At 41.6% G+C, this 26,235-nt stretch overlaps 1 protein-coding gene and 1 pseudogene across 6 annotated transcripts in view; both read right to left on the reverse strand.

Moving 5' to 3' along the window:
- Window positions 1-26,235, reverse strand: part of Dlgap1 (DLG associated protein 1) — an 809,700-nt gene that overhangs the window by 404,513 nt on the left and 378,952 nt on the right. The gene's annotated exons all lie outside the window — the stretch shown is intronic.
- On the reverse strand, window positions 23,770-24,621 carry LOC125401464 (dephospho-CoA kinase domain-containing protein-like; annotated as a pseudogene).

The raw sequence follows: 26,235 nt of genomic DNA on the forward strand, positions 1-26,235 counted from the left end.
TTTTCTTTAAGGGTGTAGTCTCGGTAGGTTTAACTATGCTCTGTGTGGTTGGTGTGACACCCCAAGAGTACTGGGCAGCACAAAGTGGATTATTCAATAATTTTTGAAATAAGAGGACATAGACTTGAAGGGGTAAGGAAGTAGGGGTGGATCTGGGTGGATCTGGGTGGAGTTAGGTATTGAATATAATCAAAATACATTGTACGAAATTCTCAAAAATAACACAATGTTCTAACAAAAATATATTTCATCTTTTTATTGGAACAGTGTTATTGTTTGAATGTGACATGACTCTCACAGATTCATGAGCTTGTTGGTTCCTGGAAGACAGTGCTGTTTGGAGAGGGGACGGAGATCTGGGAGATGAGGGCAAGTGAAGGAGTCTTCTTTCCATTTCTTGTTCTGAAAGAGATGCGAGGATGCAAGAAGCCCTCGCTGAACACACCAACCACCCTGGCACCGCTGCTACCATGCCTTCCTGCACACTACCTTCATCTCCATGATAAACTGCATCCCTCACACCACGAGCTAGCATCCTTTCCCCTCTACGATGCCCAGTGTAGGCACTCTGCCCCAGCACTGAGCATGAGTGTCAGCTGCTCCTTTCTTCCTCACGCACAACAACGTCCAACCGTGAATGCTGCTCTGTGAGTGTCCTCTCCCTTCCCAGCATCACCTCTCATCATTGCTCCTTCTAGAACACCTTTCCCACCCTTCCTCACAGGAAGCCCCACTCATCTTTAGGGTGCAAGCCACACACAGCACTCAGACACTGCCTTGTCTAGGTTTCCATTCCTCTAAATCCAGCTTCTCATGTGTTCACCAGTGACACAGCATCCCTGTGCCTTCTGTCCACTCCATCAGGTCACAAGAGCTCTGAGACCTGCAAATGCTCTCCTTACTTCCTCTTGTATATTTATTCTCCTTTATCCCATCTTCCTTGCCTCCTGATGGAGTGTAAGTTCTTGGTATGTCTTCATTTGACTGTATAGTAATCTACTGTCATTTTAATCAAATGGAAAGGAAAACTGTCAGGGACCAGGAAAGCCCTCATACCCCATTTTTCTTTTATGGTCAGTGCAGAGACTTCTGACTGAAGCAACAAAACCAGGCTATTCTCATGTTATGCCATACAAAGCCCACGAAGTACTTAAAGTTGTAACATTCTCTTCCCGTCTGGAAAATGATCTGTCATTTCTCCAGTTCTTCACCAACCCTGTTCCCAGACTAGCAGTATTGGTTCCAGCATGGACCAGGTTCCTTCAATCCTTTGATGAGAACAGAAGCACAAGGAGAGAGCTGTTCCTGATGGCGGACCTCCACCCAGGTGGGCCTTTATTGTCTTTGTAGGAGCAGCAGTAAGAAGGGAAATTACCGGCACCCTAACCTAATATCACCTTCTTCAGTTATGCGCCTCTGGAGAGATTGTTTCCCTTGTCTCTAGAATGCATATGATGACAGTGTTGGCAATTTTAATAACAGATAGTCAATAGTGAGGAATGAGTGAGATCATTTAGGATACAACATTCAGCATAGCAGCTGGTCCACGCTGGGCACCCAAGACAAGAACAATCACGGGTCATGTGTATGTTCATCATAGAGACATAGGTTCTAAAAGAACTTGCTGGGCATAAGCTGAAAACCAATTACAGGCTTTGGAGGCAAGCTGGAGTTTAGGGCAGAGAAGATGGTTCTTGCTCCCAGGTATGTGGCGCTGATGAGAATGGCCAAAGGGAGACTGATTGAAGACAGAGTGACCTTTGAACGAGTCTGTGGGCCCCAGAGGTCACACTCTTTTATTTGTTTTACTTATTTCTTTAAAAAACTTCTTATTTTTAACCTTGCATGCATGCACACATATGACAGGCACACAGTGCCTGTGCAGCCAGGTGTTGGATCTCTCACGTCGGTGCTGGGAATGGAACTCAGGTCCCCTTCAAAAGCAATACATGCTGCTGAGCCATCTCTCTAGCCCTGCTTATTACTTTTTAAAACTGCCGTTCTTTACTATGAAGTATGGAAATACAAATGTCTTCTCAAAAGAAAAACTGTAGTTTATATATTGCTCTGCTGTTGAGCCAGTATGTGGTAACTTGCCTTAAGGATTTAGATAGAGTCAGCCCTGTGTCTATGGGTACCACTTCTACAGATGCAACCAACGGAGGATCCAAAATCACATACAGTCTGAGGATGTACAGAGTTTCGTCTTTCATATAGAAACAATGCTGGAGTGCAGCTACGCACAGCCCTTATATTAGACATGATAAGCCACTTAAGAGATGATAGGAAGGACAGAGGAGATGGTGTAAGTTTGATAAAAGCACTCCAGCATGAAACAAGAGAACGACCTCCATCATTTCTCCACAACCCTCTCTCCTTCCTGTTCCCGGGGAAACATTGTCTCCACCAACTTGTGTCACGTTCGTTTGGTTCCTTGATGAGAACAATGATTTGGGGTTTGTGCTGTTACTACTGCGGATGTTTACCTTAGGGGGCCCTGAAAGGTAAGGGTTCCTCCCTGCACATGCCTGACGTGTAGAAGGAACGCTTACATGGCTACTGTGTTAGTTACTTGGATCCCAGTCAGCGTTCACAAAGGAGCTCACGTCACATAAATCATCACCCCTCACAGTGCTGTAGGTCAGCTTTCTACTGTTCTGTGGGTTACAGTGACTGTTTTTCCTGCTGTTGCTTCCATCCCTGGCAAGCTAAGAATCAAAATGGAAATGTATATTTCACTTGCTTATTAGTCACATAAAATGTTTTCTAAAAATGAAATTAGTCACTAACAAGTCCTATGGAATGGTTTCCTCTCACTGACCTCAAACCACTAGGGGTTGCTGTAGCAACCCAACAATTCCCATGCCCAACTCTTGTGTAAAGTACACACCAACTTGTCATCTACAAAATCACACATCTATTTTTTTATTTTTCAATTAAATTTAAACAAAAGTATTGGATCTTCACAGAGTTCTAATTTAATTTTTGTTGCTGTGGTAAAATATCTGACAAAGAAGCCACTTAGGGGAGAAAGGGTTTGGTTTGCTTCCAGTTCCAGTTTGTAGTCCATCATTTAGGGGAGGCCAAGGCAGGAACTTGAGAAGCCGGTCACATCACACCCACTGCCAAGGGTAGAGAGAAATGAATGCCTGACCTGCTCTATTTGGTTTTTTTTTTTTTGCTTGATTCCTCAGCACTAGATACCTCCACCCTCACACTGTTTAGGATGCTCTGCGCAGGGAATGGTGACACCCACGATGGGCCGAGACAACCTGTCATAGGTAATACCCACAAGCCAATCTCATCCAGATGAACAGAAACGCAGGTAGAAAGAGTGTAAGAGCCAGAGCGGACAGAGGGCACCAGGAGGGCAGGCCCTCTAAATCAACCGAGCAAAACTCCTATGAGCTAACAAAGACAGAAGCAGCAAGCACGGGGCTGACAGCCAGCCCTTGCATATGTGTGTGTGTGTGTGTGTGTATACACACACACACACACACACACATACATATATCATAGCTTTCAGTTTAATATTCTCATGGGACTCCCAAGTGTGTGAACGAGTGGGTCTCTGATTCTTGTGTCAACCGTTGGATCTTTTTTCACTTTTGTTGATCTGCATTGTCCAACTCTGATATGATGGTTTTTGTTTTATCTTATTATATTCTACTTTGTTTTAAAAAAAGAGAGAGAAGAATTTCTTAAGTGGAAAGAAGTCGATACCAGATCAAACAAAGCCCAGACAGATATCCAGGAGATAAGACAGAGTGATGGCAAACATGAAAAGTGTGTGTGTGTGTGTGTGTGTGTGTATGTGTCTGTTTGTCTGTCTGTGAAACGTGTGTGTGAGTGTGAGTGCAAGTGTGTGTGTGAGACTGAATTCAAAATAATAACAAAAACTTACTGTAAGTTTTAAATTATATAAGCTTAGAATCTCTCACATGATCTAGTAACTTTTTTCTCTCTTGCTTCATCTTTTAGGTTGAATATTTTTATTATTGTGGTGGTTTAGAAGAAAGTGTCTCCTAAAGGGAGTGGCACTTTTAGGAGGTGTGGCCTTGTTGGACAAAGTGTGTCACTGTGGGGTGGGCTTTGAGGTCTTTTTTGCTCAAGTTTCCCTCAGTGTGACAGTCAGTCAACTTCTTGCTGCCTTCTGGTCAAGATGTAGCCAGGACAATGTCAGCCTGCACAATGCTATGCTCCCCATCATGATGACAATGGACTTACACTCTGAAACTGTAACTGAGCCCTTCAGTGACATGTTTTCATTTATAAAAGTTGTCATGGTCATGGTTTCTCTTCACAACAATAAGAATCTAACTAAGACAATTATATTTCTCTTCTTTCTTATCTTATATTCTTAAACCTAAAATGATTTCCGGGAAATGACAATATTCTTAATGTGCTTAAAACTTATATGAATGTATAGTTTACCATATTCCAAAATCAATTAGCAAATAACAAAAATGGAGTTACAATCACACAATCATTAGAATAGGTCTGATCTGGTTAGTAATCTGCTCAACCCCAAATCCTCACTTGTGGGAGAGCACATGGTGTTGATAGAGATCTGGTCAACCCCACATCCTCATTTGTGGGAGAGTAGATGGTGTAGATAGAGATCTCCCCAACCCCACATCCTCATTTGTGCTAGAGCAGATGGTCTAGGAACATTTTGGTCAATGGTGGCTTGTTTCCCTCTCTGTGTACAAGTAGATGTCAAGCATCTGCCTGGCAAAGGTCTGAGCACCAAAAGCACAGCAGCTGATGTGCACTTTGACTTTAGTGTCCCAGACCTTGCCTTTAATCAGCAGCACAAACACCAGCCCCTGACTCTCTCCAGAACCTGCCTTTGAACAGTTTACTGTTCACCATTTATTGAAAGCTCTTGACAGGAGTATTGAAGGACACGTGTCCAGTGCATTCCTGACTTTGACCCTTTTATGGATTGAGAGCTCTGAATTCTTGTCCTAAAAGGATACATTTAATAACAGACATAGAAGAATGGATGTCTGCTCTATGACCCCTGGAGGAGTGTCTCTGATGACTTCAGTTTTTGCCACCTGCAATCAGGTCAATAGTAAAGACCAAGAGTACTCTTATGAAACTGATTTGAGTTCAACTTGGTCTAAACAGAAGAGAGACTTATGACCCCTTAGCAGCCCCCGCATTTAGGTAAGGAACAGCCATGGTAAAACCTAAAACCTAAAAGCTCCCTAACCTTACAATTAATACAGGGAGTCATCAAGCTGTGTATATTGGTTATGCACTTTCAAATTGAGCCAGCCACTAGCTTTTCCTGGCCATTAGAAACTGCCTGTGACACCCGACTTTATAAATTTGTTACAATTTCATAAACTGTCATAAAATTATAATATGGGAAAGAAGTTCTTGTCAAACCCTGGGTTCAGTAAAATATATGTTCAGGGTGGAACCTTTGCTTCACTATAGAGTGTTACATGTTCAGAGTGGAATCTTTGTTTTGTTATAGAGTGTTATATGTTTAGGGTGGAATATGAATGTTGGAGTGTACAGGTTTTCTTTGACTTTCAGGAAAACTAACTGAGTATTAGCAATTATATTCACTGACACAAAAGCTGTCATACAGTGACACCAATTTATCATCTATCTGTCACCTCATTGAGTGAGGAATTCCCATCAGCCATTTAAAACAAAGTGGAATATATAAAAATAAACAAATACTTTTGTAATATTTGTCAACATTTGAAATCTCCCATGCCAAAACAAAAGAGACTTTGCTTTCAGAACAGATTAATCAGTTTTGTGACATGAAGACTGGAGAGTAACGAACTTTCCCACGGTGAGGCAGGTTTCTGTATCCTAGTAATTCGAGTACTGAGGAAACCTTCTCAGCTCAGGCAGTGACTAGAACACCGCTCTGGTGAGACTGAGCCAAGTTTTTTCTCTATAGTAAGATACCTAGCTTTTAATTTTTATATACTTAAATAACTACAGAAAGAACATGATATTTAAAGACTATACAATCAGTATAAATTCACACTGTTTCATAATTCTTTCATTACTAATACACATAAATAATTAGCCCAAACATCCTCAGTTAAGATGACTCCCCCTTCACTATCCTCTCTTGACCCCAACTGAGATTTTTCAGTCTGCTTAAGCCAAAAATTGTACTTCAATGGTTGAATAAAAATGCCCATGTTGCCTTGAAAACACAACTTCGAAAAATAAGATGAAAAAAACCAACCATAATATCTAAGCAAATTAATAGGTTACATGATCTTGAGAATGGGATCAAATATTCAAAAGGATTTTCAGGTAGAAATCCAGAAATATTTTTCACTCATCTCTGTTTCCTTCCCTCTGTGCCAACATTTCTCCCTGCTAAAAGGTAGTACGGATGAGACAGTGGGCCATATCCAGGAGTTAAGGCAAGAACAGGGTCTGTTTTGTTCTTTGGTCCATCCCAAGTGTGTTGCATGTGCTTTTGTATGGACAAGGTAGTCAACAAATATTTTATAAATTGAATTGGATGCCAAGAAAGAAAATAGTATGTTCAGGACTCAAAACATTTATATATTTCCTGGGGTTGGGAATGAAAATGACTACTTTTTATAAAAAGTTAGAGGAAGTCCTTAGTTTTTCATCATAGGGAATTATCTTTCTTCCTTTTCCTCAAGAAGATTCCAACAAAATAAAACCACAAATCTCAAAGTACACAGCCACCGGGACATTGCTCTGGCAGCTGTGGGCACACCTCTTTGAAAGGCAAGTGTAGATGCAGCTGATACTGGTAGGAGAGTTACTCTGATGCAACCCCTGCCTCCTGCCAGGCCCTTCTAGGCGGTGGGGGAGGAGTGGGCTCTTACTCTCTCCCTGCAGTCTAAATGGAAGCAGGTATCAAAGTATTCCATTTGTGTTACAGACACAAAGTGTGGTGGGGCAATGGATTTTTAGTGGTGAGTGTTTGCTCTGTGACTGAGGGAAACACTCAAGGTAAGGCTACTTTCACGTTTGGTGTGAGAAAGCCCTGTCAATGGAGGAGTCCCATGGAAACATTGCTGGAGCAACTAAGGACTCAGTGAATCTTTTAAAACAAACAATGATCACACATCAGTTAAAAAATAAGAAAAAACAGTACAGAGCACTGATCTTAGCATTTTAGGCACCATGAAGTCACTCATGGAGCATCAACTCACAGACCCAAGCAGGGATTTTGCAAATGCCAGATAGTTTGTCATTGCCGGAATTCTTGGTAACTGATAGGCACCAGGCATTTTGGAGATCAAATCATATTGCTTCTCTGGATTCTTGCTGAGATACTGATTCCCTCTGACGGCTGATGCCTGTGGCTTACTTGAGTCTTGGGTCGCCATCCCGGAGCTGTGCTAATGGTATGAAAATTTGTGGAACATAACCACCCATTGCTGTATTGGGGGAAGAAGGAGTCAGAGGAAGGCAATGGTCTCCATGTGGATAATCCTTCAGACTGATGGACAGAGGCACAGAGGCTAGTCCTGTGTTCCTGTCGGCGACAACTCAGTCAATATGGGTTGCTCTTCAGAGAAGGCACACCCTTGTATGCCCTTGAATGAAGTCACCAACATAAAAAGTGGTAACGCCCACAGAAGGATACAGTTGACAGCTCCAATCCCAACAGCTGATGAAATGAAAACCTTGGTCATAATGGGGCAACTGTGTGGCCATCCAAACTGGCCAAGTTGAACAATAAACTATTTTGGGAAGAGAATTTTCTATGTAACCTGCTCTTAATATAAAGGACATTCAGTAAGTATTTGTTGAGCCAGTGAATGAATAATTATTATGAGGTAAGAATGATGAGTAACTGATTTAAAATTCATCAGGAGGGATTCAAAGGAGGGCAATACCAAATGCTGGAAAGCCAAGTCAGTCTACAACTCTAAGCCATTGCATCTGTTTTATGATGCTGGCATTTGATTTAGTCATTAAAATTATTAGAGGTGGAATCGACTAAGCTATGGGCAAACGTAGCAGGAAAGACCCAAGGGGGCTATGATCTGAAGCTGAACAAATGATGCCTCGCTCTGCCAAAGGGCAACCGTTTCTACTATAGAAGGGTTTGATGGAAAACCTTAGCACTTTAAAAAGGCAATTATTAGTTTACAGGAATTAGGAAAGAACTGAAGAGCAGCACTGACTGAATCTTTCCAAGGCAACAACTCTTCCTGCCAGAAGCCATTTAACTATGAAAATCTCCTAAGTTGTGTGTGAAGGCCAAACCTAAGCATAGCCATTTCTATTCAGCTGAGGATTCAGGTCCTCCCCCCAAGCATTTGGAAATACCTTTCAGCCAGCAATTTAATCATAAAAAAACATTTCTCCCAAATTACAAATTCCTGCAGTATATGGAGTTATAGAAAATAGAAGCTTACACGGCAATGCCAAAGATTTGTCACCTTCACACAGTGTCTTGAACCAAGGTAGGCTCTACCTAACATTAGCTTGTAAGAATTTCTGACCCTAAAGAGTTACCTGATTTAAGGCATGGATAAATATTTAATGTATTTAAAAGATGTTGTTTCTGTGCAAATGAGCAAATCTTGTCTTAAAAAGTATTTTCACTGCTTATCCTGAAGTGGCATGTTTTTCAGATGAGTCCATCCAACAATTCGTTTAATGTCTTTGTTGACATGGGATGAATGTGTGGCAGTTCAAGAATATGAACATACTGATACCTCATGAGTGTTTTTAGAGTAGGGTAATCAGGTCATTTGGGAGATTCACTGCTCTGATGAAGAGGTTATTTAAAAAGATGCTTCTGTTGTGTTGCAAGATCAACTGTTATCCAGAATCAGTGACAATACCTCCCCAGGGAACGTAGGCACAGAAACATATAGGCATATGCCCACACACCAACACTCACATGTCTCCGGAAGCTTGAAATCCTACCACCAGCAAATTACATACCCTTCGTATAAGATTAGCTCTTTTCACAGTTCCCTGTTAAAATATTCCTAAATAGGGTGTCATTAAGGGGATGGGGAGGCAGAGACTCACCAAATGCTTACTTCCCATCTCTTACAATGGAGAGAAAGAGTACTAAATTTTGCCCAGAGACCCGCCTCATGGATGACTCAACACTGAGAGACGTTACAAAGTATCTACGCAATTAAAATGGTAATGGAGAATTTAATAATACACAATCATGTTTACCAATTGCTAGCATAAAGGAACAATGAGCTTCTTCAGTCCATGAATGAGAGTGAATGCTATACCTGGCACTGCTGACTCTCAGTAAACAAGTTTGCTACCCCCTTGACTATTGTTAGTAACCGGGACTCTGCTTTCAATAAAGGAATAATCAATTTTTAAAATAAAAACATTCCTTTGATGCAATCATAAATGAAGTAAGTGACTGGCTAAGCCTTGCTCTTAGTCCATCTTCCTTTAAAAGGGATTTTGTATCTGGATTCATTTTCTAGAAGATCTAAAGCTCATGGTTCAGGCAAAAATGACTCCAGTCTCAGTGGCAGTGGGACCAGCTTCTTAGGCTCAAATCCACCCTCTCCATCAGTCACTGTCTACTGAGAGGGAACAGTATCACCATGTTCTCATGGCTCAAGTCATCTCGCTGAGTTAGAGTACATGGTGTAAGAGGGTCTTCTTTCTATGTGTTGCTTTCATTGGTTCAATAAAGAAACCTGCCTTGGCCTTTTGATAGGTCAAAACTTAAGACAGGCAGAGTAGACAGAACAGAATTCTGGGAAGAAGGCAGTGTGGCAGACGCCATGGCTCTCTTCTCCAAGATGGATGCTGGCTAGACTCATGCCGGTAAGCCACAGTCAAGTGGCAATACACATTAATGGAAATGGGTTATATATAAACTAATATGTGAGAGTTAACCAATAAGAGGCTAGATATAATGGGCCAGGCAGTGTTTAAATGAATACAGTTTCCGTGTAATTATTTCGGGTAAAGTTAGCTGAGTGGCTGGGAGCTGGGCAGCAGGAAGCGGCCCACTGCTCCTTTTACTATAAGTACGGTTTCTAAGTATTATATTTCTACAGCTTTTTATTGATTATGTATTAGATGAGAGGGACTAGGAGGCCCTGGAATGAACTTTATGTCATTCTGCCCTTCAACTGCTGCAGACCATAACACAGTTTTTAAAGTTTTATTTTCTCTGTCATAGTGAGGGCAACTACCCTTTAAAACTAAAAATCTGTCATCCAGGTTCAGCTTCCAAGAAAATCTTCAAATAGAGTTGATATTTTTACTGTTACCCACACCTGTTCTTAACTTGATTTCGCCTCAACTGTTAAATGTTCCAATTTTTTTTAAAGATTCACCTCAGATAAACAAATTTAAAATGACCAAAGACTCGAGTTTACAACATTCTGTCACTGTCAATGCATGGAATGCTCCTCTTTTATGTTACTTTTTTTTCTTTTATTTTCTGTCGCACGTTCCATGGTTCTCTCCCATTACATTTCTTTTATACTGCATTTACAGTATGTTTTGATGTCTACCTTCTACACACAACACATCTTTGAAAATTTGTCACCAAGCGTGTTTAATGTTCATCCATGTAGCATGTATTTCCGCTTATAACATTTTTCTGTTCAATGCTACTTTTGAAGTTCTGCACATAATATTGAACATACTCCTAAGCCATCGGTTCACGTACTCCATCGTGTGCTGAACTAGCCACACACTGGCAAACCTTCTCACAGCACCAGCCTTGCTGTACGCAGCAGCACATATTTTTCCTGAGTTCCTAGTGTTTTAAGGAGAATAGCAACAGTAGCAGAATGGTCAGGGGTTAACCACATGCACCTCACATTACAGATCTCACACCCGTGTGTCATGTGACACATGCAAGGACTCATACAACTATTTCACTAGCAGCCAGTAACAGTTAGTGACCGGCTGAGGTGCTACAATGGACTGATGTACTCCTGTGTTCTGAAGACAAAGACTGTTTTCACTCGATTTTTTGTTCACAACATGGTCTATCTGAGTAGAAAAAAAAATCAGGTTGGAGTTTCATGTGACTCCATCCTTACCCAAAGCTTCCTCTCTCTAAATCAGTCTCCAGCTGTAATCCTCCTGGAACTCCTGGTCTCCCACCTCTATCTCCCAAGTGCTTCGATTTTAGGTGTATGCCACAAGTTGGACTAAATTTCTATTTTCTAAGGTTGATGGCTTTCTATCTGAATTCTGTTTCTTGCTGATAATTACAACATTTTGAAAATAATTCAAGCCATATATGTATGTGACATTTGCTGAATATTTTACATGACCACCAAGGGACTCTTCAAAAATTGACATTTAAAAATGCCAAGTAAATCATTTTAAGTATTTTTAGAAAATGGTTACTTTGATTTGAAATTTCTTACTATGCCAAGAGCTGTCTCATCTCTGAAACTGCCAAATTCAGGTAGTCATAGGATAATTAAATCTCAATCTGACTTTACTTTAGAGGATTGAATCCAAATGTCAAAATATTGCATGCTCTTGCTAGGCTTATGGTAGCAACAGCTTGAAATCAAAACATGCTGAATTCTTGAGGCGGTGGCAGTGCCTCTATTCATACACAATGAAGAGGGATGTTAAGATGACTGCTCTTGACCTCTGACCTCTGTCATTTACACATGTAGACATGGTCACACCATAGTCAGACTAAGTTGAGTGGAGCTCAAGATATATTGGAAAAATGTTTCTAAATTGTTGAAAATTATGTTAGGGGTCAATTAGGAGATTAAGAATTATACCTTCATTCTGAAAGAGAAGGAGATACAGAGAGACACAGAGAGAGATTAAAAAGTGCTATGTCAAGAATATGAGGATGTTCCTATCTTCTGTTTCTTCTTAAGAATTCAGTACATCCTACTCAGGAATTAAGAATACTTAGGCCTCAGATCAAACTGCTAAGAAATACTTGAGGGTAAGGTCAGAAATGTACTGGAAGAGAAGAGACAAAAGAATGAGCGTTTTCAAGGCAACAGGCATTCAGAGAAAGAGCTCTGAGTCAGAACAGTCATTTCCAGTTCTCAGGATGAAGGAAAGCATCAGGGTAGTACACCATCAGACAGTCACACTTGAGCACTGTTCAGTTTCTGCTTTGTGGATTTTACTCACACAATGAGACTATTTGTCAGAATAAAGACAGCAACAGCCATTTTCTTAGTCTTAGTCCTGGACAATCACAAACAAACAAACAAAGTATTGAAAGTTGGTGTTTGGTTTTTGAGTCGGCCTGTGAGTTTTGTTACTTTCCAAGGTCTAGGTACCAAGTGACATTAATACATTGAATTATATGGATTGATTCTTTGAGTCCCACAATGAGCCGTATCCTGAATAACCCATCTATCATTGCAAGTGCAGAAAAGAGAGCTTCCTGGTCCCGTGTGCCCCAGCTCTCCTCCAGCCACTGTGCTCTTCATGGATTTGATCTTAATCTATTGTATTTGCAGTTTTACAGTTTGAACTAATTACTCACAGAATAAAAAGGTTGAAAAAAACTGCATCTGTACCAAACATGAATGCATTTTATTATTGCATTCCTTATATTGTACAATATAGTACAATTCCCATTTACACATCATTTATATTGCATTAGGAATTAATAATCTAACATGAACATAGTATTAAACTGCCCTCTAAATTCATATCTTTCTACCATACATTAGTTAAGCTCTCAGACCTTATTGAGAATGTTCTTTATACAGCAGCCAGTGGCTAATGTACAAACAACTGAACAAAGTACAAGAATAAATGTTAGTGGAATTGTCATTCCACAAATGGGACATCTGAATTGTATCTTACCCCAAGGCTATGGCACCATCTCGGAAGAGGGAGCAGAAAGATTATAAGAGCCAGAGGTCCAGAAAGACTGAACAGCATCCTCTGGAAGTGACAGGACCACTGTAGTCAACAACTCACAACAGTGGCAGTTCCAGATAAGAACCGTATAAGATCAAGCCAGTCAGCATTCTAGCATGGAGGTGGAGGGCTCATGAGTCCCAGCCACAATCGAGGAGTTGTGGTAGTTGCTGGTTTCTGGTGGAGAAGGTGTCCATTTTCTCTAAGGAGGTGGCCCTCGATAGGCCTACTATGCTCTAGGAGATAGGAACAAACCCAGCAGTACACGGGTAGCGTGAAACAGACTCAGGAGGTTGTGAAAACAAAGAGGACGAGAACTTGGGGAGCAGTAGAGAAAGGAGCATGGATCTGTGAGGAGTGGGCAGTGAGCACAAAATGCATTGTATGAAAGTCTCAAAGAGCTAATAAAATATTATATTTTTAAAAGTAAAGAAAATATCTGGAGTTGGTTTATGGGAGTCAGCATTCTTCCTTGGAAACGTCTTTGTGGAGATCTTTGCCATGGACAAACACATACACGATGAATTATACAACGTTACAGATCCCCATTTGAGAACAGGAATTAGAATAGACTGGAGTAAGATTAAATGAATGATATACTTACACATCTATCCAGAATGTGGACTGTGGTATCAAGTTCCCTCACTGTCTCTTCTTTTTGGAAAATTCTATAAAGTTATGATGATAAGACTCACTTGCTGCATGAAAATGTAACACACATGATGTCTGCTTATAATTCATGGATGCAAAACCTGGAGATAGTAAAATATGAGACAACAGACCCCCAGGTGACACAGATGGTTTGCTTTCAAGCTCAGAAAACCTCGAGTAATAAATGACATTGAATCTGGTTTCCCTCTTCGTAGCATGAGATGGCAGTATTTTCTCAGATTATCCTCTGGAAACCAATCACTGCATCCCAAGGGGAAAAGCATTTTGGAATGAAGAAAAATAGTGATTTGCTTTTGCTAGAAGACTATGAAGTGGTAACAGAAAATTCTACAGTAGACTTCCAATGCTATGAAGAATCTAAAACCTTAACTTGTCCTCATTTTACTAACAAAGTGCTGTTAATCTAAGATGGTATCTGGCCATACAAATTTTGAAATCATCCTAACATGTAAATACATAGTGAAATGTCATAGTGAAATCTATCTGTCTATCTATCTGTCTGTCTGTCTATCTATAGTTAACTGTCAATCTATCTATCTATCAATCTATCTATCTATCTATCTATCTATCACCTATTTGTCTGTCTGTCTATCTATCTATCACCTATTTGTCTGTCTATCTATCTATCTATTTATCTATCTATCTATCTATCACCTATTTGTCTGTCTGTCTATCTATCTATCTATCACCTATTTGTCTGTCTGTCTATCTATCTATCACCTATTTGTCTGTCTATCTATCTATCTATCTATCTATCTATCTACCTATCTATCTCCTATTTGTCTGTCTGTCTATCTATCTATCACCTATTTGTCTGTCTATCTATCTATCCATCCATCCATCTATCTATCTATCTTAATACAAAGGAGACAATATAGACATATACATATATATGTGTGTGTGTGAGGGAGCCCAGAGAAGTGATCTCCACCTTAATTGGAGATCAGAGAATTCAGGCCTATTCTTTCTTCTTCAAGGCTATTGACAAGAGGTTTGGCTTTAGGTGTGGTTACTAACTCAGTATCTAGACTTAGGGTATAGTTACTTGATGTTTTCAGTCTTAAGACAGCCCACAGAGGTAGATTTGTGATGCATGTCCTGCCTAAACAACAAAACAGCCAACTCAAGAAATAGCTGCTTGATGCTTCAGGCATTGAAAAGGTAATTACCCTGTTTGGTCTTTGTTTCATGTTAAAGCAGTCTTTTGACTTCTTTCCCCAATTTTTGGATTGGGGTTTATAAGTATATGGAAAATAAACATGGGTGTATTCAGTATTCACTGGATTGCCCCCCCCTCGATTCTATTCTGTGTCTCTGTCCCTTTCTCTGTATCTCTGTTCTGTCTGCCTGGTGTTTCTAATCCACATGCCCCTACCCTGTAACATGCTAACCTCATTGAGGCTGGACCCTGACAGATGTTGCCCCAATATGGGATCCTAATATGTGTATAGACACATACACATAAAACTTAAAATATTTTTTTGAGAATTTATACAGTGGTCCAAAGATACGCATGTGCTATATTAGTGCACATGTTGTGTGGTGTATTCCTCAACTACATCTCCACCCTTATGTTTTGAGACAGTGCTGTGGTCCACAGGATTATACAGTGAAAATACAGTGGACAAAATCACTAGACTGAACTACAGGAATCACGTATTTAGGGGAGGAAACTCAACTTGCAGAGTTTTGGGGATACCTGTGTTTTGAATAGTCAGTGTCATTTCTGTAACACCCTTGTGAAGCCATAGTGCTCCCTTTTCCACAGTGGGACTTGTTCCAAAAAAACCTCAGCAGTGTATCAATCAATTATTGGGCATAGCTCCCTCATGTACTGTTATACTGGATGACCTTTTATTTGGCTGTATAATCTTGATATACAGAATATATACTGGGTGCCTTGAATTCTGGAAAGCACCCCAGAAAAAGGAAAAGTTTCTCACTCAGGCGACAGTGGTAACAAAGCCGCCCCTTGTCCCGGAAGCTGGAAATGTCAGGCTCCAGATTTCACCGTAGCACAGCTTCTCCCTTGACCTAGTCACCTTAGATGTTTTATCTCAGGAGCTGAGGGGTTCCCTTTAATCAGCTAGCATGTGGCTAAAATACAATGTGGTTCAAGTGCCATCCATTTTCCTTCCCTGGCTTCTGCTGGTTGCCATGACTACTATGAGGCTGTGTTCCCAGCCTCCTAGGAAGCAGAAGAAAGTGCTCAGAGAGTGTACAGCACTTTGCAGTCTTCTTCCCTTTCTCCACATTAATCAATTACAAACTGCTAGCTTAACCAACCACACATATGCAGTTAACGGACAAGCTCCCTCTCCTCCTCTTAGAGACCACATCCCCTTCTTCAATTTACCCTTTTCAGATATGCCAGGGCACTTCAGAGCCATGTCCTCTCTGAGACATACGTAAGATAATGCCCGCCTTGTCAGCCTTATCTGTCTTCTTGGTCCTCAGAAATGCATGTCTGGAATCCTGGCTATTGCCAGAGAATTTCTAATTGCGTCTGTGTGGGTTCATAAACTGGAAGCCTTGTGGGGAAAGGGAACTTTTCTTGAAGAATAGAGACAAGAGAAGGAGGCATGTATGGGCTGATTGGTCCACCCTCAGACCCCTTTAGCCAGTTCTGCATGTTGTAAGCATACTGTCTGAACCCTGGGGGAGCACTGAGGTTGGTACTCAGAGGCCCCCAATAAGACAGGGTCTCTTTCTGAACCAGGACCTCACTGATTGGCAGGGGGGCTTGTCAGCAACCCCAGAAACCTTCTTGTTTTGGCCCCATGTCCCTGAGTGCTGGGGTTACTACCTTGAGTCTCTGGGCCTAGCTTTTAGCATGGGCTCTGGAGACCTCAATTCTGGTCCTCATCTTTGTGCAGCATGTGCTTTACTGATGGACTGAGCCATCTCCACAACCCCAGATGTCTGTGATATTGGTTGTGTTTCTATGCAAAATTATTATGAGAAAACCCGAAAGCAAGTGTAGGAATGATGGGGTATACCCAACAACATAGCACTGTAGGTGACCTACAGTTCTACTCTACGGCGAAGCGTGTCTCCTAGAGTGTGCATCCTCATTACACACGTTTTTGAGGATGAGGTATTGACAGGATTCGATTTCTCAGATTACAGAAGTTTATCATTCAGGGAATGAATACTATTTTGTAAGCATTTATATCGGAAAGTTCTATTTAACATATCTAGTATTTCCTTGTTTTGCCAATTCAATGTGTTAAGTATTATTTAATCTCTCTTCTCTCACTCTCTCATTCTCTCTTTAAGATTTTTTTTGTGACTATGTTACAAAACAAATTTCTTGAACGTATTTCTTTTGCTCATGCATTGTATCCTTTGACCAAGATCTCTGTGATATCCCACATTCTACCTCCAATACCAGGTATTCACTGTTTCACGTTTTGCTTCTGTAAATTTCACCTTTAAGTGACAGCAATAGAATTTGCCTTTCTAAAGAGCCTGGCTTCTTTCACACAGCACAATTCCAGGGTTTTCAATGTCACAGGTAACTATTTTTTCTTTTCTAACTCTGAACAGTATCCTTCCTTCCTTCCCGCCCCCTCTCTCTCTGTGATCACATTTTCTTTATCCACTACATCTATTAATGGATACTTAGCCTGACTCCATGCCTTGGTTATTGTACTGTAATGAACATGAGAGTGAAGATACTTCTTGGAAACTGTGGCACTATTTCTTTTTGCTAGTTGTCCAGTGGTTGGATTGTTGGGGATTACAGCAGTTCTATGTTTAATCTATGGGGAGCCTTCATACTGCTTTTGATAATGGTTAATTTACATTCCTCTCATCTGTATACAGGGTCCCAATTCTTCATATGCAGGCAATCTACTTTTAATGACCCCATTATCTCTGAACAGATTCCAGTGTTCATTCTAACAGGTGAGGTATTCCGCTAATGTTGAGTTCTTGGCACTTGCCAGTGGTCCCACTCTGGTTCTGAGTATGTCCTGCTCTGCCCTATGGAAGCTCCCTCCTCTTGTTACCTTCTTGGCACGGTACTCCAGGAGGCCCTGTTTAAATCTGATGGCCCCCTCCACACCTCCTCACTCTGACTTCATCTGCTCTGATTCTGTCTCTTCTCTGTAGCAAACACCACGCTAGCATTCTCCACTCCAAACCACTTTTACACGTTTCTGCTTCTGCCCCTCACGCTGGCACGCCAACTATGAAAAAGACTTTTGTTTTGTTTTCTAATCTGAAATTAAAAAAATCTGTGTCCCTAGTGGTAGAATCAGGGCAGATTATAGGCTCTTGGTGAGTGTTTGTGTAAGATGTCACTCTGTGACGGAAGCTGGACACAGACTTGACTTCTGCGTGAGCGAGGTGATGACACAAGCAGTGCCCTTCTCGACCACACTCAGTTGCTTTTCTCTTTCAGTCACTTGCAGGCAACTGTAGTCCAAACATATGGAACAGAAAGCTCTAGGGAAAAAACCTACATAGTGCTGGTAAGATGGCTCAGCAATTTAAAGCACTGCTGTTTTCCCAGAGAACTTAAGCTGTGCTCACAGTGCCCACGCTGTGTTCAGAACTGCCTGCAGTTTGAGCTCCAGGGGAGCTGATGCCCTCTTTGAATCTCTAATGCACACACCCGATACACATATACAAATAAGTAAAAGTAAATATTGGAAGCTCACAAGTTTTAAATACATTTGAGTACTATATAGTGCTGTAAATATTCTTAATATTGCTGTAGTCTGTTTTGTGCCTAATTTAAATTTAAGTTTTATCTTAGGTAGGCAAGCACAGAAGACAAGCATATGCACAGCTTCAGGTGTCTGTTGACATATTGGGATTTGTCCCCAAGGAGGACGGGAGGGATTACTGTGTAACATTCAGCAATAAATGGATTCATTGGCTAATTTATTTTCTGTTGTAATTGCTGAACAAAATCTTCTGCTTAAAAACAAAACAAAGCAAAAATTTAGTTGGCTGATCTTCAGCAAAAGCCAGTTTTCTGTCAGATGCCAAATAACATAAATGTCGCAAATCCATTTCTGTCAAACCACTGACAGTATTGGCAGCTGTACTGTCAATGAAACTACCTGGTTCTTACAATGGTGATGTACTTATGAAAACCCATGTATTTCTTATGAAATATTATTATATTTCATGTATTATTTTATGTATTATTTTATATATTATGTATTTTATATATTTTATGTATTATTTTATATATTATATAATATATTTCATGTATTATTATATTTCATGTATTACTTATGAAAACCCACTGGGCACACAGTCTGCCCCACCCAGGCCCTTTCTTGATCAGTAGGGAGCTGACGAGGCCTCTTCAAAAGCCATTGGTGGGAAACTTAAAACGGTGTTTGTCGAAGAACCACTTGTAGAAATATCAAAGGTTTTGGGGTCTTTTGGAGAACAGTTTTCAGCAAGTGATATAAAAGAACTCACAACAGTGAGTTTCAAAGGAGGACGAATGTGAGAGGAACTTGCTTTGAAAGCAGTAATAATCTCATGGGCTGTAGGCACCCTGTAGAGTTCTTCAGAGAAGGTGGTAGCTGGAAGCGTCCTGACTCAGTGAGGAAACTGTGAAGTAATTTGCTGATTAGAAAGTGCTGTTTCATTGGAAGTGATCATGATAAAGACTGCAGAACAGCTTAGAAAAATTCTATGAAATAATAGCAAATTATTCAACATGCACAAAGCCACATGTGGTAGCTGCAGCCATGTAAAATACACGATGTTGTCTGAAGACTCAAAGAAATAACAAAATGACTCACTTTCTGTATTTTCACAGTTTTGAAATTAAATATTATAAAGAACAAAACATTGATCATTGTGTGTAAATGATAGTTTGCCAACGATAACTCAGGACAGTTTGCTTCAGATGGAAGCGGACATCCAGTAGATTCAGACTTTCATGTGGAAGAGATTTTGTCTCTAGCTCTTCAGAAGAGTTGCATCCTTCACAAACAACGGGACATTAAATTAGATAACATTTGAGCCCTGTTGAAGAGCCAAGATAACACAACACCACTTAATTAAAACTCTGAAAATTTATGAAAAGAAAGGAATGGTTCAATGAAACTTGGTTGAATTTTCCCTGATATTACTCTGCCACCTGCCATTTTCTTTGTCCTAATCTGACCCCTGATCTCCCGAGGAGCTCCTTATGAACCGCGGGGGATAGGGCAGCAAGTACACATCCACAGCAAGCACAACACTCCTGTGTGTTGTTGAACAAAAGAACCACAATGCTTTGTGTTTGAAGGCAGTCTGTAAAGTTTGAATAGAGAGGCTGAGTCACATGGCAGGTGCATATATGTCATTCTGCCTGGAAATAAGCCACTCAGAAATCAAAGTCTTAGGACTTATAGAATATAGTGAGTAGGAAAGATTCCAAAGCCTTATATTCCTATGACCCCTGTACCACTCACTATTAGGGAATCTTAGTGATGGTTCTCGGTAAAGTGTGAGCTCCTGCATCTACCCTCTTAGCTCCTAAGCTTCTTGATGACTTAGGTCAGTGGTTCTCAACCTTGCCGATGCTGTGACTCATGTTGGGGTGTTTTCCGATGGTCTGAGGCGACACCTGTGAAAGGGTCCTTCGATCCCCACAGGGGTTGAGGCCCACAGGTTGAGAACCACTGACTCTGGTCCTGGGAGGTCACCTTTGTGTCCACAATGGCTGGAACGTATTTGCTGTTGAGTAGATGAAAGCACACTAGGGACAGCAATGCTGGATGGCTGGGTGAATCAGTGCTCTTGTGCAACAACTTTGGAGCAGAGGAATTCAGCATTCCTCCCATGTGCAGGCACCAAGTAAAACAAGCCTGAGAAAACTTCCTACACTACTATTAGACTAGAAAGCACATGCACAGTACTGTCTAGCCTTTCCTTAATATCTTCTCAGCTGATTAAATTCATCATATATTTCATCATATATAAATATTTAAACATTCTAGATAAAGGTAAGATGTCTCCAGGCTAGAAATCTTAGAACCATGTTTAGCACAATAAGTCGCTGTCTGTAGGGTATTCTGAGTCTGGGAAATATAGTGCACATAGACTTTTCTCAGTAGCCTCAGAGCCCTCCACAAAATAGTAGTGAATGAAGTTTTAAATTTCTCCTGCTTACAGAATCCTGTGGTGCCAAGATTCTTGCACAAATGTTTTCATTTTCAAATTAAATTCTTTTCCCTTAGTTATTTGGGTAAAACAATATTTTTTCTTAGTACTATGGAAGATTAGCACTTTTTTGTGGTGGCACTGGGGACCCGACCCAAAGGTAGCTACATTGAGCTACCTTCCATAACCATAAACTATGTTTCATACATTACTTGCCATGAATTAATTTAGTCTAAAATATATTTAATCATATCAAAATCACACTAGAGCATATAAAATACCAGTGTAACTTATTCAGTTCTGTTGCCTTAGTCTAAGCAAAAATATGTGCTTAAAGTGTTCCTGAATATAGTCGCCTGTCTATGTATGCAGCTTTTGAAAAGATGGTGTCTGGTGTTACCAGCTTTACACTCTTCTTCAAAAAGCGGCGAAAGATTAGACAACTTCCCCGGAAAATGACCCTTGCTTCAAGAAAACATTACTTCTTCTACTCTTGTCAGTAGGTCTTTCCTCATGAACACTACCTGCTGGGCAACAGTCATCTAGTTCATGTCACCATTGTCATGGTCTCTGTCACAATGGGGAATTACCTGAGGAATGAGTATGATGTGACTGTGGCGAATTTAGCATCACAGAGACGGTCAACTTTCCAATGCTGCAAACCCCATCCCCAAGGCTAGGCTCTGAACTGCACCATAATTCTCCCATTGTTTAAAACAATAGGAATGTTCTGTTGTCAGGTAGCAGGACCATGATTAAAGTGGGCATGACTATCAAGGCCTAATTGTGAAAAGTTAACTATTGGCTTCTGTGACATAACACATAAACATTGCCATCCTGTTGTCTTCTTATAAGCCAAACAGAATGATACTGACAGCATTTGAGCAAAGAAGAATATAAAGATATGCAGATGTTGGCTAGGATACTTTTAACATCGTCCCCTCTACTTCCATTGTAATGCTATATATAGTACATTAAGAAAACATAGATCCTCCTGTAGCAAAATAATAAAAAACCCAGAGACAGATATTGGGGTTCAACCTGAAGATCAGAAAAGCAAAGCAACCAGTCCCTGGCTCTTACCTCTTACCTCAGATCAAAATGGCGATCCTGCCTACAGGAATCTCAGAATGAGACTGTGAGAGCTGTCTCCTTCCATCTTCTATTCCTCTCTAGTGCTGGGATTAAAGGCGTGCACCACTACCACCCAGTTTCTATGGCGAACTAGTGTGGCTACTGGGATTAAATGTGTGTGTTACCACTGCCTGGTCTATATGGTTGACCAGTGTGGTTGTTTTACTCTCTGATCTTCAGACAGGCTTTATTTATTAAAATAAAATGAAATATCACTACATTTCATCTTTTATGTCTAATATAAGAAAAACTATATACAATAAGTACAATGACTATATACAGTATATAAGGCAATAAATACATCAACAATGTCTAATTTGCATTTGACAAATTCAGAAAAAATACTCCATATCTATCCTATCTTAGTTAGTTCAAAGCCTTGCACCTAAAACAAGGAAAACTCTAACAATAGCTATCTAGTCTTCAAGTCCCTCAGAGACCCGAGAGGGGAAAAATAGCTGAGTAGGCAAGAAGTGTGAGCGAGCGACTTACAAAACCTGTGAGAAATGACAGAAGCACCTGGCTGCTTGGACAGTCATCCAAAGTTCCTCTGCATCGTCCTTATTATTTTCAAACCATATTTGTCATGAACAATTAAGTACTTGTAAAAGTCACAGATTTGTTTTTATTGAAGAAAATGCCATTGACAAGGCAATATATATAATATATAGGTATATATATATATATATTTCTTCTTAGAAATAGTTTGTTTTCTTGTTTATGCTGCATCAAAGTAATTTTCTGTTATTAAGCTTGAAAACAATCTTTTCTTTCTATTTTTTTAAAAGGCCAATTTAACTTATTGAGCAGCGGTGGAGAGCAGGCTGTGGTACACTAGAATACAGTCCTGCCATCCAGAGTCATACAACCTAGGAGAATCGATCAGCATCTTGCTGACTATTGTACTTCAGATTAAGGTAAAAGACAGGAGCGTGATATTTAGAGCCCATCTCAGCCTGGGGCTGCTGGCTCCTGACATAGGGTTTCCAGGGGCAGGAAACGTTTAGGGGAAAACACAAGGTCAGACAGTGTGAGGTTGGGGAACACCAAGAGTGCAGGGCTCAGAGGCTGTGATGGAAGGGAGTTGCTAAGTCGTGAGTAAAGCCCCATTAGAACCTGGATCTCTCAAAGTGACCCCAGACCCCGAATTTCCTGTAAACAGCTTGTTATGCTTGCAGCTGCTCTGAGCAAAACAACTTGTTTTCCTGTGTTTGCAGCTGCCCTGAGCAGGAGACCCTCAGGAGCTCCTGACGGCAGGGGAGTGGTTTCTGGTGGGTTTGACTGGGGCGTGGCTATCAGTTAAGGATCTCCATATAAATGCCCTGGAACACAATAAAGGGGGCATTCTTGTTTCAAAGATGACCCGTGTCTCTGTCTCTGTGTGTCCTTGTGTGTTTAAATCTCCAGCCCCTATCCTGGCTTGCGAACTGTACCATAGCCCATACAGCACAGAACAGGAGGAGTACAGGCAGTACAACAAAGCGCCCTGTCTCGGCCTAGGCACAGCATCCCCCAGAGAGGGTTCCCAGTGCACCCTGGCAAAAGGCATCACCCTGTGAGGCATCTCTGTGTGAAGCAGAAGTTCCGCAGTTTAGAAGATTTGCTGTGGTCCGTTAGGGAGGTTGTGGCCATGATGGGGCAGGTGCTCTAAGGAGGTTCACACCTAAGAAACTGTTGGCCACACAGTTGTGATCATGGAGAGGGCCATAGAAACTGATAACTGCCATGTCCCCACCTTCATGGATACTGTTCTGCAGAGGGTACTAGGGGAGGGGTGGGACTCTAGGAAATGCACAAAGGGGTACGTACTGGCAGTTGGCTTCTTTTTGCCCATCCCGAGCCCCATAAATTGAGCCTCAGACACAGCCCCAGAGCTGGCCCAGCACAGAGACCCATCCCAGAATCAGAGTGAGGGTAGTGTTGAGAACATGGGACCTGACCTGGTTTCCAAGGAACAGGAGGGCTGTGGCCTTATCACTTCGGTGTACCCAGCTAGGGGGAAGGTAGACGGGAATGGGTGAGCAGGTATTTGAGACTGCCAATACCTGCTAGGCCCATTAGGAACTCAAGCCTGAATGGCAGGTCCTCCACAGAGCATTTCAGCTTGCCATGTAAGAGAAGGACCTGGTATCTGCCAAGGCTCCACTGTTCAAGCTGTCTAGAACTGGTTGGCCAGGGGTAGCGGGGCACTAATCCTTGCCTCTACATTCTCAAGGTCCAGCGGCTGAGGCTTCGGGGTCGGTGGCGATGGTGCTCAAGTGGGCGGGTCTTGCGCGCATGCTACGGCATGTGCCCCATCCAGTCGGATCCTGAGGCTTTCCCGGTGGGGCGGGTGGGGGGGGGGTGTGAGAGGAAAGAGAACCCTTCTCTCCCGCTTGGGTCGGGCACCTCGCCCGGGTGCACCTCCCTCTCTCCATCTCTCCCCAACTGTATGTCTCGGTTATAGTACATTACTGCAGTGTGGTTCGTGTACTTGTGCAGTGTCTTGGTCTCCAACAGGAGGGGGTGTACAGAATCACATGGTGGTACCCTTGGAGAAGGTACTTGAAGGTTTCCTTCATCACTTCCTTGCAGATCTCAGGTGGGCGAGGAAGTTGAGTAGCTGCTGATGGTCATGATGGTTCAAGATCAAGTCTCTAAGAACCTTGTGGTCAGTGTCAACATTCTCCAGCAGGACTCAGTGCCAAAGGCCTCTACAATACCCCCGTGGGCAGGATGCCCTGGCTGGACGATATGCTGGACAATGGCGTCTATACCAGTCACGGCACAACCCAGCTGCTGAAATATATGGATGATGGAGCTCTTGCCTGAGGCAATGCCCCCAACTAAACCCATCAGAAACATCTTCCCAGAAGAAAGAGAAGACTGGCAGACTGGGAGCCAGGAAGCAATGGACAATAGGCACACTCATCAATCCGCCACTCTCCACGTTGGCACTAAAGTCTTGGCACTTGGCTCTCAGTCTTGGTCACTAAAACCTCTGCATAGCTTACTGGCTGGCTCGCTGCTCCCAGGCCTAATGTTCTTATTCTCATGGGCACCAAGCATGCATGTAGCTCACAGACAGACCTTCAGGCAAGTATCCATCCACAGAAATACAAAACCAAACTTTTCTGCATCATATTTTATTCATTCATGAAAATAACTGAGTCAGTTTCAGGTCTGGGGAAAACACTCAGGCTATTTTATAGGGAGCATTTTACAGTAGAGAATGCAGCCTTGAATTCCTCCAGCGCCTGCCCTATACTTACAACCCTTCTTCCACAGTGTCAAAATCATGTATAGAAAGGACTAAGAGAAAGAGACCATATTCTGGTTTGGGTGCCGACACTAGGAAGTCATATGACTATGCGTTTTTTCCAACTTAGCGTCTTATTGAATAAAATAAAGGGCTGGGATAGTACTGAGGGATATGAACTCAATTTCGTTGATTTATCTTCTAATATTAAAAAGACTAGGGCTCCTAGATAAAGACAAAAATTTCAAGTGGTTTTTGAAACCTTAGTTTAATCTGACCATTTCGGTCCCTTGTCCTGTCTCAGAGGCAGGCTGAGACACAGTTACCCACAGACACAAGGTCTTTCCAGGTCACGCAAGCCTCACTTGGCCTGGTCCATTTATTTTCTTTTTATGCCTCGTGGATTATGTTCTCTTTCAAAAGTGCAATTAAGAGCCAGGGGAAAAGTCTATGGTGACTCCATGTAACGTTGAGTTTCTAAAGAATTTGTTGGGTAATTAATACTTTGAGAAGACTCAGGAACAGCATGTGAAAAGCATACTTTCTAGCTTCACACCACCCTTGAATGTCTTGAAGAAACCCAGTTTCAGGCTTGTTTGGAAGGCTTTGCCTCCTTCATCTCTAAATGCTTCACAGGACACCCCACGATCTGCCTTCTGCTTTCTGCACTGCCCAGGCAATCTGGTGCCACCATCTTTGCTACTGTCTTCTGATGCCCAGACACTGTTCTTCATCTGGCTGACGATTGATAGATTAGCAAACACCTTCTCCTTGGTTTGGCTTCGCCGATTCTTCTGCATTATGAATGCCTCCCATGCATAATTAAGGAGAGTCCTTCTTCATGCCCCACTTGGCAATGGTTCCTAAAGGCTCTAGCCCCAGGCAGCACACCAGCTCACTGCCCAAGTGAGTTGTGTGATGTGGGAGCAGAGCTGGAGCTAGGCAGGAATTACTCAGCACAGAAAACGTGAGTCCAGTTACTGAGATCCATTCACAAACCCTGCAGCTTACACCAATCACATCGGATCCCAGAGAAATGTTCTGCTAATTTTCTTCCCCTTTTAAATTTAATTTATTTTCTTTAATGTTACCAGAAGCAGAACAAGAACATTAAAAGCATGATGCAGACTTTAAAACTGGTGAGAAACTTGCCAATTAGAAGTGGAAGCAAGACTAGAGAGAAGGAGGAAGGAGATGGGTGAGAAGCAAAGACAATCTCC

The sequence above is a fragment of the Myodes glareolus genome, chromosome 27, assembly GCF_982192425.1.
Source record: "Myodes glareolus chromosome 27, mMyoGla1.1, whole genome shotgun sequence".
Taxonomy (NCBI): Eukaryota; Metazoa; Chordata; class Mammalia; order Rodentia; family Cricetidae; genus Myodes; species Myodes glareolus.